Source organism: Coenobita brevimanus, chromosome 100, assembly GCF_032717465.1.
Source record: "Coenobita brevimanus isolate Jiangsu-jjx chromosome 100, ASM3271746v2, whole genome shotgun sequence".
In the NCBI taxonomy this organism is placed as follows: domain Eukaryota; kingdom Metazoa; phylum Arthropoda; class Malacostraca; order Decapoda; family Coenobitidae; genus Coenobita; species Coenobita brevimanus.
In genome coordinates this window covers 24,933,524-24,947,570 of record NC_137053.1, presented here as the reverse complement: position 1 = coordinate 24,947,570, position 14,047 = coordinate 24,933,524, and positions in this window count along the sequence as shown.

The window sequence follows — 14,047 nt, the reverse complement described above, 5'->3', positions numbered from 1 at the left end:
ATGGGTGGGTAGATGGATAAGCAGGTTTTTAGACATCTATATAAGTTATTGATAGATAGACAGATGGTGATAAATAGTAATACAAACAGATTCCGATGCCGTAAATCGATTGATTGATGGATACTTTCTTTGGGCAGTCGGACATTTAGGTGGATCTAACAGACACCTACGGTATACCAGTAAAATAAGATTTAAAAAAAAGACGGCTAAGGCATTCTATACACAAAAATGAGGGAAATCAAAGGACTTGAAAAAAAAAAAAAAAAAAAGACGGCTAAGGCATTCTATACAGACAAAAATAAGGGAAATCTAAAGACTTTTAACCTTTACACTGCTAGAGCAAAAAAATAGAAATAAAAAATAAAAAATCACTATCCTGAAAGCGTAAAGAAGGCTGGTGTTAGCGTCGTCATAAACAAATTTCTCTTTAAATTGTTGTCTAAACCCTCCAGTCCGAAAAATCTCGCCTATTCTGAATATAATCATCCAAAGAAATAACTGACACATGACATCATCTGATTCAGATGGCTGAACTATTACCCCTCTGGCACCTGTGACTCACTTTGAGCTGAATAAAACTGACTGTATACTAGAGCTATCCTGAACATGAGAGGGTTAACCACTTGAAGCCTGTGGCATTTTATAAATTCGTCTTATCTCCAGACAACTGTGTTCAGCTTAGGAGTTAATTTTCTAACGGAAGTGTTATATAATCATAGCCTACATAATCCCGTTCATTACTAGAAATCTCTCCTAGGCTGAATAAAATCGCCTGATGATAGGAAGATTGTTATAACACAGGCTTATCAGAGACCTTACCAGTGACGCAGAAGGGACCACCATGATAAAAAAAAGTTCGTGTATGCGTTGTCAGCGTTCGTAGATTAACAGATATCATTCGTGGACGAGGTGCTCGAGGATGCACGGATGAAGTTCGTGGATGCGTGGACAGGCTTCCTGTATGTATTAATGATGTTCGTGAATTTGTTGATAATCGTACACGTGTCAATGATGGTCGAAGATGCATTTTACAAGTTCATAGATATGTGTATGGGTTTCGTGGATGCGTTTCAGTATTCGTAGATCCGTTTTTGTTCGTTGACTCATTGGTTTTTAGGGTGTTCGTAAATGTGTTGATAGTTTTTATGCTTTCGTTAATTCGTGTATAACAGCAGTTGCCTCTCAAAACATACACTAAACATATTTTTGTGTGTCAGTTGCTCGGGTACATTACATCGGATAATAAATTTTGCTGTATTAAACTTCCTCCGGAACACGACTCACTGGAACACTCACGGCACAGGCGGAGCGAACGTAGTGCCAGCATGAGAGCTGAAGCGACACTGAGAAGAACCTCTCTCTCTCTCTCTCTCTCTCTCTCTCTCTCTCTCTCTCTCTCTCTCTCTCTCTGCCTGCTTGCCGTCTTTCTGTGTCTGTCTACCAATCTGTGTGTAGTGCATCAGAATTCTGATTGTATGTCTGTGTGTATTGTATGTATCTGTCTGTCTGTGTGTATTGTATGTATCTGTGTCTGTGTGTATTGTGTGAATCTGTCTGTGTACGTGTGTCCTTCTAACTTTATGTTATCTCTACCTGTCTGCGTCTATTTGCCTGCCTGCTTTTCTGCCAGCCAGCCTGCTTGTCCGCCCGCCTGCTTATAGGTCGGTGTTTCCCTGCCAGTCTCTCTGCTTGTCGGCCTCTCCGCTTGACTGTATGTCTGCCTGCCTGTCTCTGCCTGTCTGGTTACCTGGTATCGACCTGTCTTTTTTTTTTTTTCGCCTGCTTTCCTACCCGCTTATCTGTCTGTCTGTCTGCCTGTCTGTCTCTGTCTGTCTGTTTGTTTGTCCGTCTGTCTGTCTGTGTCTGTCTGTCTGTCTGTCTCTGCTTCAAGTTTCTGTCTACCTGCCTGTCTGCCAATCTGTCTGTCTAAAGAACTCTTAATTTTCTAATATACCGGCATGAACGTAGTGGCGCACATGTAGGCTACTCAGTCCTGACCTTTTCGGCTCGAGTGACCAGTGTCCTCCCCACAGCAGTATTATGTGCATATACGAGTATAATAAGCTTCACATATTACATGAGTCTTGGCTGGTGTAACTAGTAGACCACGAGTAATGATCCCATATTATCCCTATGAAGTGTAAGGGCGTTGAGTTAGGCTTCTCTGCTCCAATAAATTTAAAGACTAATGACCAGCCTGTTTCCCCTGATGCATTACATTGTCAAAAAAACTCTCAGTCGCCTCTTCAGGATTAAACGTATGCATTTTCCCCACTCTGACTCAGACCTTGTAACGATCAGACCGCATGGAATATAATATTCTGCCATTCTTGCACTTTTTGGTGTAATATTTAACACATTAAACTACACAGCATGTTATATGCTTTATATACCCTGCGTTTGTTCTAATATAAAAAAAAAATCCCTACCCCTTTATGCTCAGTTGTTACATTCTGACCTTTGACCTGCTCAGGTTAAGACATAAACGGTCCAACGTTCTTCCCAAGCCCTTCATAAGATGGCACCTGCTCAAAGATTCTCTGTCTCCAAGTGCACAAAGGAGTCCATCTGAGACTTCATGGTGAAAGAATAAGGTAAGTGTAAGTGTTGTTTGTTTTGGAAATTAGCATGAAACATAGTTTAGAAATTTGGAAAAATTGTAAGGCCATTAACGAGTTATGGGACGGGTTGATGGGGTAGGAAAGTGAGGCTGAAATGGTGAACGTCAAGGCAATGTATGTAGAGGGAGTGAAATATAACTTGGAAACTGGATTTTTAAAGCGGAGATAAGGGAAGATAATAGGGTTGGATCCTAGCCATTTAAGCGCGGGTGCAAGATTACAGTAAGTAACAGCGATACGAGTGTAGCTGTTAGGAAAATATTTCAGGTTCTAGAAGATGACGTGTAAGGTAAGCCTTGCTTCATTCTTGTCGGGAACTGACTAGGCATCAGGAGATGGATTTTTGTGCTGTCGCCTGCGGTATTAAGGAGAAAGAGGAAATATATGTCACCGATTAAAATATTAAAACATTTTGCTTTTATGAGCATACTGAGTTCTTTTACGCAAGCTGTTACAAGACGACTTTGTTCAGCTGATAGAAATCCCAGTAGTACATGGGTTGAAAATCATTTGCAACTATCACTGCAATGCTGAAATCCCATCTGTTAATAGTTAGACGCCTCAGTCTTGGAGGATGTGGCTACGGCAAATCACCTCTATGTCACCATGCCCTCTGCCATCAAACTGTCATCCCTACAAGTCAGAACACTCTCATTCATATACCTATCCACTAGTGTGGAGTGAAAAGACATTGCTTCAGTAACCAGTAACTCATTAGCCTGGATACTTAAAAGTTGCAACATCATGTCGGGAACTTCTCATAAAAAATTGATATCTCTGTCTTATAATCTTCATTGTCCCTAAAGACTTTGAAATAATAAATTGTACATATATATACCATAAAAATCACTGCTCTTATATCCTATTCTTTATATGTAACTATTTGCTATTTTAAGCAGGTTGTTTTGCTTTAATTACTCAGAATTCACCACGAGAAGGTGACTGAATGTCGAATTCCACCTATGCCCACCCACCACCCATCCATATGAGAGCACGGTTTTTACGTGTCTTACACAGTTCTCTACTTGATAATTAGACTTTGTATTGAAAAAATGCATTGCTTTCTCGGAAGCCATTTTGCTTTGATGTTACCAAACCTTCGTTCTTGACCATGAACTGAACTTGAAACATCAGTAACTAGTTTGATTCCACCCTCAACTGATTGCGAGTGGCAAGGAAAGCTTGAAAAATGAATTCGACGTTTCTCTTCTAAGGGTGGAGGAAGGTCTCGTCGTACAGCATGCCACGGTTTATCATCTGGTATGCGTCTCAGTACAGGTGGCTCCAAACGAGGTTCTTTTTGCCAACTAAGGATCATATCAGTATAGTTGGTGGCTTCCAAATTAATCTCAGGTACTTTGAACAGCCTGATCGAAGAAGTCTGAGTAAATAATGATCAGGCAAGAGGTATTCTTCGGACAGCCGGTTCTCGATTTTGTGATCATTCATCTTCTAGCATTGCCAGCAGAAAGTTCTCACTGTGAGGGGAGAATGCATTGCGACTGATTACCTTACTGACAATGTCCCGAAGATGATCAGGCAGATACCTAGTTGCTGAACACATGTTCCAAAGATAGCGAGGACCATCAGAACATGATGGTCTTAATTTGATTGCAAACCAGATTGGAACAAACTTTCACAACAAACTCAACTAATGTAACGAAAGTGACTGAAAGATCTTTGGTTCCAATATACAGTCTCGCCAGTCTACAAGCAGTTGTTAACCAGCAAGAATGAACTAGAGGGCCAGGACGGAAGTTTGCCCAGAAGTGAATGCTTCATACATTTCATACATACCGTATATGTCTGGTCTATATTCAACTAAGTCCATGTGTGGTAATGCAGGACCATGTATTGGCTCAAAATCTATGAATAGAGTACTACATTCCATTAGCAAACTTCCAACTGGTCCTGAGAATGCTCTGGGTCTATGTGTGCCCCATCAAGCTTGGTTAGCAAGTGGCGAAGAGCCAGTTCATTAGTATGCAATAAGCAGATGAACCATTGCGGAGGATTCCAAAAACGTTGTTCTAGTGTTCTTACAATGCCCCCTTTACCACCAGTGTTAACGACAGTTCCATCACACCCACGGCAATAAAGTTGTCTTCATCAATACCAGATGAAGGACGTTACGTTTAAATGCTCTTTGCAATAGCAACAACTTTATTTGAGACTGGAGTAACATGGCAAGTGTAAACTGAACCTGATTCAGCCAAAAGAACAATGTGCTCCTCTTCTACTCCCGTGGAGCAAACCTTGTTGCCTCTTTTTTCAATAATATATGTACGGTCATTTCTACCATCAAAATAGCACCTGATTCTCGTGCTGAATTTTCATTTGTAGAAAGTTGCTCTCCACACTTTTTACTCTCTCGTCTAATTTTGCTGCGGACTACTACTACTGTTCCATCAGTGTCATCAGTTATCCCAAAATCTTGCAATAAAGCTGAACAAATTGCAACACCTGCTCTATCTGACAAACCCCTTGTGTCACATTCCCATGCAACTGTAGGAAGCTTTATTCTCCCTTGATTACATACTCGTTTAATTTATTTTGTGCTGGGGAAGAGTACCATTTTGCTCTGTTTCAGGAGACAAGTCATTTGAGTCATTACCTGAATCAATATTACTATCTGCATAAATACATGGTTGATCCACTACAACTTGTGTTAACAGTGCCGAAGCACGTTGCTGCTCTCTTTCCTTTCTCTTCTCCTTCGTAACTAAGTTCTTCTTTGCTGTAATATGTAATGCTCCGATTATCATCATGTTATTACTTCTCTGGTCAGTTAGGAATTCATGTTCGTTTCTAGGAACCTTCTTCTTTTCACGATGGCATTTGGAAAACTCCACACATTTGCAAGAGGCTATATATAAAAAAAAAAAATCTTAGCATCTTTTCCTAATTTTTCTTGTAAATCTTCGTATATTTGCGCTCCTTTTCTTCCCTTGAATGGCTTCACACACTGTATTTCTGATAGTATTCCTTGATACGTGCTATGACTTGGTAATGGTGGCATGTGGGAATACTGGCATTTTTCCAAACTGTTCCCAACTGTACTAACACGCTAGAGACTGTATCATTTTCTAGAGGATTTTGTATTAAATTTTGAATTATTTGATATCTTGCGTGCAACACAGCTTGAATAATATCCTCGTAAGTAGACAGTACATTTGTGAGTAATTCTTTGGGGGGGACCGAGTAGTGGACTTACAACATCTTTCCGTGTTCTCAGTTTTACTTTAGTTTTCTCTGACATCTTAATTAACACTGTTTAGCTCAATTTGAGTCTTTGTAAGTCAGTCCTCACTGAAAAAAAGTACACACACACACACACACACACACACACACACACACACGTACGTTAATGGTGCTTCAGCACCACTTGTGCTGTACCTGAAAACTATGTGAAAATATATTATAAAGCCTTTGGGCCCAATGATACTTGATAACATTTATTTGGCTTAATATAAAAGTACAGTATATATATATATATATATATATATATATATATATATATATATATATATATATATATATATATACAATTTGCAAGCCACGGTCCATTGAGCCGATGCTCTTTTATGGACCTGATGATGTTTTCATATTTTGTTTGTCTTCGTGGATTTGAATGAACATGGAAGAAAAAAGGTCATACTTAATTCAGTGCAAATCTGTACTGATGTCGATATAAGTAATAGTAAAAGTGAACATAAGTTATATGAAAAATAACAATAATAATAGTAGTAATGGAAAAATATTAACAGCAATATTAACTAATAACGTCAGTGCTTTGCCTACAACAGTAGTCTTAAATGATAATAGCATATGACATCATAAATGGTACAGAATGGTAGAAAATTTTAATTAGTAGTAATAATAAGTGACAATAATAATAATAATAATGTTATTGTTTAACAGTAATGATAATAGTGATAGAGTCACTAGCAACAGTAGCAGTAGTAATAATAATAATATCTATCTATCTATATACCTAGGTTGCTTCCCCCAAGGAAAGGGAGGTAGCCGAGACAGGATGACACGCTCCCCATTTACTCATCCATTCAAACAAATTCATTATCATCTTAGCCCCAAAGGGGAGAAGGAACAGATCCTCACCGCACCACACCTCACAAGGGACAACTGCGCAGTGCAATCAGTGACATCCGCAGCAGGGCCTGACGGCAGAGCTGGTTTACCCCTGCCACATCATAATAGACCCATCCCCTTACCTGCACCTGACCTGACTAGCTGATCAGACCAAATGCGGGAGAATATCCCCTCAGGGCTGCGTCATCATTTATTCATTCACAATTTCTCTCCATTTATTTCTGTCACGCACAGCCACTCTTCCTTGCTCAACAGATATCCCTCTCGCATCCAGCGCTCTCTTCACACTATCCATCCATCCTGTTCGTGGTCTCCTTCTCAGCCTTACAACTCTCACATCAGATCTAGTTATCTTTTTCACCAATCGCTCATTATCCATTCTCTCCATATGCCCAAACCATCGCAACACCGTCTGCTCAACTCTACCAGCCATCTCCCGAACAACTCCAGTTCTCCTTCGCACTTCATCATTTCGCACTCGATCCATAAGCGTCACTCCACACATACTCCTCAGACACCTCATCTCCCTTACATTCAAAATTTTCCTCTCTGCTACACCCATATTCCATGTTTCAGCCCCATATAACGCAGTCGGTACCACAACACCCTCATACAGCATTCTCTTTACATCCATTAATACAGCCTTCTCTTTACATCCATTCTAAGCGAACACATCTAAACACTTTTTTCATTCCTCCCAGCACTTTACCTACTTCATTCATTCTAAACACTCATTCATTCTAAACATTCATTCTAAACACTCTACCTCCTCAAGCAACTCACCATTCAGAACTATATTCATCCTCCTACCATCTACCTAATAATATAGAAATAATAATATAGAAATAATAGAAAACAATAATAACTACAAGTACTAATACGTACTGAAAACACCAGCAATTATGCACTCCCTGTTTCCTTCCTACACCAACACGTCCACAACTATACAATAAATACATTCACTATCCATATATACTTTAGTAGATACAACAATTGCTAATATGTTAGATTGTAATTTAATTATATTTTCTGAATAATTCTGCTTTAATTTTGTAACTGAAGGAGTTAAGTGACATAGTATTCTTGACGCCCTCTTGCAGTTGCTTCCACACCTTTGTTCCCCTAAAGGTGACACTTTGTTGTGCATGTGACGTTCTATGCAGTGGGAGTCTGAGGTCATTAGTTCTTCTTGTGTCAATAGTATGAGATATATATCTGAAACCACAATCACCTTGGTGAATAAATATAGCTTTGAACACGAACAAGCAGGTCTGAAGGTGGATGATGTCATGAAATTTAAGTATTTTATTCTTACTGAAGAGGGGATTAGTATGGTTGTATCTTTGTTTGTGATACGGATTAATTTTTTCTGTGCTATGAATATGTTATCCAAGTATGTTTTGTGTGTTCCTTCCCATATTGCTGAGCAGTATAATAAATGTGGATAAGCAGTTGATAGGTATTTTCGTCTTAAACAGTTGGAATTTAAAAAGTGTCTTATCCCATATAACACACCATTTTTTTTTATTTTTATTCGTAAATAATATAAATGGGAATGCCAATTTAATTTACTGTCAAAAATAATTCCCCCAAACCTTGTTTCATTAGTTTGATTTATTACATGATTATCAATTATATTTTCAATGTCAGTGGGTCACAACATAATTGAATGTGATACCATAAAGTGTGTTTTAGAAATACTTAATGTAAGTTTATTACTCTTTAACCAGTTTGACACATGAACTAATTCTCTATTTACTATATCTCTCAATTCAAAGATGTCTTGGCCGTGTATAAAGATACTAGTGTCATCAGCAAAATGTAAGAGATTTAGCTAATCACTACTATGGGTTATATCATTTAAGTAAACTGAAAACTGTACTGGACCTAAAATAGAGCCCTGTGGTACACCACAGCTAATGGATCTTTGTGAAGAGGTGTTATTTCCATAAACTATGTATTGTCTTCTCTGACTTAGATAACTCTGAAACCATTTGAATGCCGGGCCACGGATCCCATACACTAATAACTTCTGGAGTAAAATAAAGTGAGGGATAATATCGAAAGCTTTTGTCAAGTCACAGAAAACAGTCAACTGATACATCTTAGTATCTAAGACAGTGCAGATACATGTGCTAAGGTGGTGTAGTGCCAGTTCTGTGCAGTGTTTAGGGTGAAATCTATACTGATACTCTGTTAACAAGGTATGTTGATTAAGATAGTCCATCAGTCTTATTACGACAACTTTTTCAAAGATTTTACCGAAACTAGGTAAAATTGATATTGGTCTGCAGTTAGTGTGCATGCTTGCATCACCTTTTTTATAGATGGGTACTACTTGGCAATCTGTAAGTCCTTTGGAAAGGAACCCTCTTTAAAGGACTTGTTTATAATATACTTAAGGAAAGGGGAAATTTTATCACGACATTCCTTTATTATTTTTATAATAATATCGTCATGACCTGGTGACGTTAGTTTAAGTTCATGAATTATTGAGTTAGTTTCTGTGGTTGTTGTTGGTCATAAAAAAAAAGAAAGAAAAGTAGTGGGCTCTGGAAGAAAACTATTATATGAAACAGGAGTTGGTCTTACTTGTGCTTGGGTGTTTGCCACATTACAAAAATATTCATTAAATCCCTCTGCTATGTACTCACTGTTCAACGTTGTCCTGTCATGTAGTGTGATGGAATGTGGAGATGTAAGATTTTTATTGCTACCCATGAGGCTCTTGATAGTTTCCCAAGTTTTCTTAGGATTACCTGCTTGTTCCTTAAGTTTTGATGTGTAATACTTTTCTTTAGTTGCTCTTATAATTGCTGTTAGCTGGTTCCTGTAACTTTTAAAAGAAGCTTCATAAGTAAGGGGTAATTTGGCAAAGAGTTTCTGTAACCTGTTCCTATGCTTGATTGATGCCCATACAGCTGAAGTGATATAAGGTTTACTAGGATGTTTTTCCTTGACTGTAAATTGTTTAATTTGAACATTTTTATTATAAAGATAAAGAAAATTTTTCAAATAACATTCAAAACAATCATTTACAGTTTTACCATTAACCCACCCCGTGCCAGTCCCATTTTAAAACGGTCTGATGTAATTGAGTGCTCAGTGCCAATGCCATTTTAAAAACGGTCTCGATTTAAAAAATTCATTGTGACCGCAATTTTCAAGCTAGGCATGCAAAAATTGGTGTGCTTGTAGTGCAACCCTTCCACTATCTGCCCTCAGGTGGCCTGCCCCATACACCCACGCGCTCCCTCCTCACGTTCATTCAGCCTCACTCTGCTTGTGTCAGTCATACAGTGCAGTGATGTCTCGCCGTTGTCTCTCTGACGAGGAGATTCAGGACTCCTGAGGGTTCCCAACACTGAGGAAAGTGATTTGGAGGATGATGACATGCATGATAAGGACTACGTCCAGCCTGAGGAGGAAAGTAGCAGTAATGACGAAATTCCCTCACCTAGAAAATCCAGGTATGTGGGCTACACTAGGGCAACACGTGGTAGGAGGCCACCTGCACGTCGTTATCTTGCATGTCACGACGATGAGGAGGAAAGGGAAGAGGAAGGTAGTCCTGCAGTTAAGTGGTGGTTGGGGAGGCAAAGGATTTCACCAAGTGGGGAGGAAAGTGTGAGGAGGAAGCGTGGAAGATCAGGGAAAGTTTCATTGTTGGGGGAGAGTGACTCATCTCACCTGCGCTCCCCCTTGCCCCCATGTGACGTAGCCCAGCCCAGCACCTCAGGACAAAGTCTTCCCCCCATCCCCACACCCAGCACCTCACGTGAAACTCTTCCCCCATTCCCCACACTTCCCCATGCTTCCCCACAGCCCGAGGAACACGGAGGCGATGATGATGATGAGGAAACGACGTGGGAGTGGGAGGACGGTAGTGACTTTGTCCCCCACATTCACCCATTCACCCATGAAAATGAGGCCGGGTGTAGTGTCCCTGAACTTCACCATACCTCCAGTAGGCTTGACTTTTTCAGGAACTACTTTCCTGTGGAGTTTGTTTTGAAGATTGTGGTCCTGACCAACGCCTTTGCTGCATTTGAATGCGGAGGAAGAACACAGACACGACACAGCCGATTGTTTGAACCTGACGTGACCCTGGGTGAAATGTATGTGTTCCTAGCACTTGTGTTTTTGATGAGGGTATTGAAAAAAAATCAGCTTCCCTTGTATTGGACTGTGGATCCAGTAATGTTGACACCATATTTTGGCAAGGTGATGGGAAGGAATCGATTTTCAGTACATCCTGAGCCACCTTCATTTTTTTTACACCCTTGACCCTGCTAACGCAAACATGGACAGGATGAGGAGGATACGTCTGGTTTTTGATCACCTTCGAGAGAAATTCCGTACTTCCTTCTCTCCATACCGAGACCTCGTCATGGACGAGAGTCTAGTTCTATGGAGAGGTAATATTGCTTTTCGTCGGTATATCTCCAGCAAAAGACACAGGTTTGGCTTCAAAATCTTCATGATGTGCGACTGTAAGACTGGTTATGTGCAGGACATAGTCCTGTACACAGGTGTTCAGACGGACATCACAGAAGATAGAAGTTTGGGACTCTCAGGGGCTGTGGTAAAAACGATGATTGAGGAATACCTTCATCGTGGGCACGTCTTATACCTTGATAATTGGTATACAAGCCCCCTTCTCACCAGGTACCTGCACCTGCAGGATACTTGTCTGTGCTTCACTGTAAAGAAGAACTGTTGGCACATGGTGAAGGTGGTGAGGAAGGTTCAGAAAAACGAGGTTCTTTTTTACAAATCACATAATATCCTCGCAACAGCATGGCACCACAACCGCAAAGTCTTCCTCCTCTCGTCTGTTTATCGGCCCCTTGTACGCCACACAGACAGTGTAGATTACAGGGCAGAAGGGCGGTGCCACATCTGGAAACCAGAACCTGTCTTGGCATACAATGTGAATATGCGACTGGTGGATCAATCAGATGGCATGATTTCCAGCGTTGACTGTTCCAGACCCGCGATGAAGTGGTATAAAAAATTTTCTTCCATCTCCTCGACATCACCATACTCAACGCTCACTATCTCCACGCACTTACCACTGGCATCCAGGAGACCTTCGAGGGCTATATTCGCGAGCTGGTGCGGGAAATAGTAGGGTAATGTGGGGAAGATAGAAGTGCTGCTCGCCACTGCCACACACCGCCACACCTCTCCGCCTCACCTCTAGACACTTCCCCAAAATCGTCCCTCCAAGTGGAACACGTCAGAATCCCCAGCAGAGGTGTCACATGTGTGCAAGCAGCACTGTAAGGGCACGTACTCAGCGGAAGGACTCAAGGTATACGTGTGCATAGTGTGATGTAGGACTGTGCGTATACCCATGCTTCGAGGAGTACCACACTCGCTAACTATTGAGAAACAATAGTGTGGTAATGACGAGCGATAAAAAGACACTCAAAAAGTGTTGTAAATACAAAAGAAGACACTCAGAAAGTGTTATAAGTATTGCATACAGTGATGACATGTTGTAAATATTTTCTCGTAAGAGTAAGGACTGAACGTCGTGGAATAATGTTTTACGTATGTTCTCGTAAGTGTTAGACGATATATTCACAGTGAGATGATAAAAAATACTCTGGTAATGTCTGTGTATACTGAAGGCATATTGTAAATAATTTACTGTAAGTGAAAGGGCTGTACATTGTGAAGTCAAGTTATGCATATTTTCTCATAACTGTAACACAATGCATTCACAGTGATACGTATACTGTAGTGTTGAATGATTAAGTGATTTTTTTCCCACAAAAACACTATTTCTTTATGAAATAATAAGATTTTCTTGTTTTTTTTGTGGGTGTGAAGTGGACAGAAAAGTGTTAAGATCATTCCTATACCTTCCCTGAGTCACGTTGGCGAGAATACCTGAGTTTACCTTGCATAGAAAACGGGTTTTCTCTCACCGCCGCTGGGGATTCCCCGCTCGCTCACACTTGCGGGCGGCCGGAGGGACTGCAAAAAACGCACTTCCAGCCTCTGGTGATTTTTTTTTTATGGTTGTATTAATTTTTTTTCACATCAAAATCTATCATTTTAGCCTAAACAAAAAAAAAAAAATGGCCGGCACGGGAGTGACACATAGGGCTTGAAGTGGCCGGCACGTGGCGGGTTAACTTCATCTACCCATCTAAAATGTAATAGATCAGTTTTGAATGTATTAATGAATTCATTATTTAATTACATTTTGGCTGTTGCAATGTATGAACATTGGGCATTATGTTGGGGAACTGAAAAAGAACTGAATACCGGGAAGTGATCACATATAGAAGTGTACATGATGCCACTGGCCTGATAGTTGTTTAAGTCGTTGGTTCAAATGTGATCTATTAGTGATGCTGGTGTGTTGGTCACCCGGATAAGTTTAGTAAATACTGGAAAGTAGGAGTAGGAATAGAATAAATTAAATAACTGGTTTACATTATTGTCTTTTTGCTTAAGCAGATTAACGTTTAAGTCTCCCTTTAAATAACATGGTAGAGTTTGTTCGGATGTTACAAGTTTTAGGAGCTGCTCAAGAGATAGTATGAAATCATGAAGGCTTGCATTAGGGGGCCTATATATCATTCCAACTAAAACCTTGTTTGTTCTTGTACACTCTATAAAGAAAGATTCAATATTTGTAACTGAAAAGATAGGTCCTGACGTATTATCCCTTTTATATATCTTGCTACGTAAAGAGCTACGCCTCCACCTTTGGTTGTTTTGTTTTTAAAAAAGGCATGATAACCATTCAGATGGTAGAGTGCAGATATTTCATCATTTAGTCGTGTTTCACAAAACTTCTATAATGTCAAAATTTCTTTCATTTACATTTAAGCATTGATCATTAAAAGTGACTAGGTGAAATGGTAAACTATTTATAAGACAGAAACTTTGAATTAAAAGAAGGAAGTATATTTTCAAGCTCATGATCATCACAAAAATAATAATTACATAATGGCTCTTTTAGGCCTTGACAGATGAGGTAATTGTCTGGTGAAATACTGCCCTCATCAAGATCAAATGGGTGAAAAATCATGTTGTTTATAACATGCAAGGGATATTTATGTTCTTCCTCAACACAAAATATTTATAAACTTTGTATCATTTAGTTCACTAAATGGTAGAGAAACGTGTTCTGTAGACATTAAGAACTGTTGTATCATCACTTGTAGTTTATTAGCGTTTGGAGTCTTACCCACTTATTTTTTTCATTTAACGTCCCGATGAACCTCTAGTGTTAACTTGGTGCTGTGTAGCAGGGGATGGCCGACTCCCGAGTGTAGCACTGGCAGAATGTC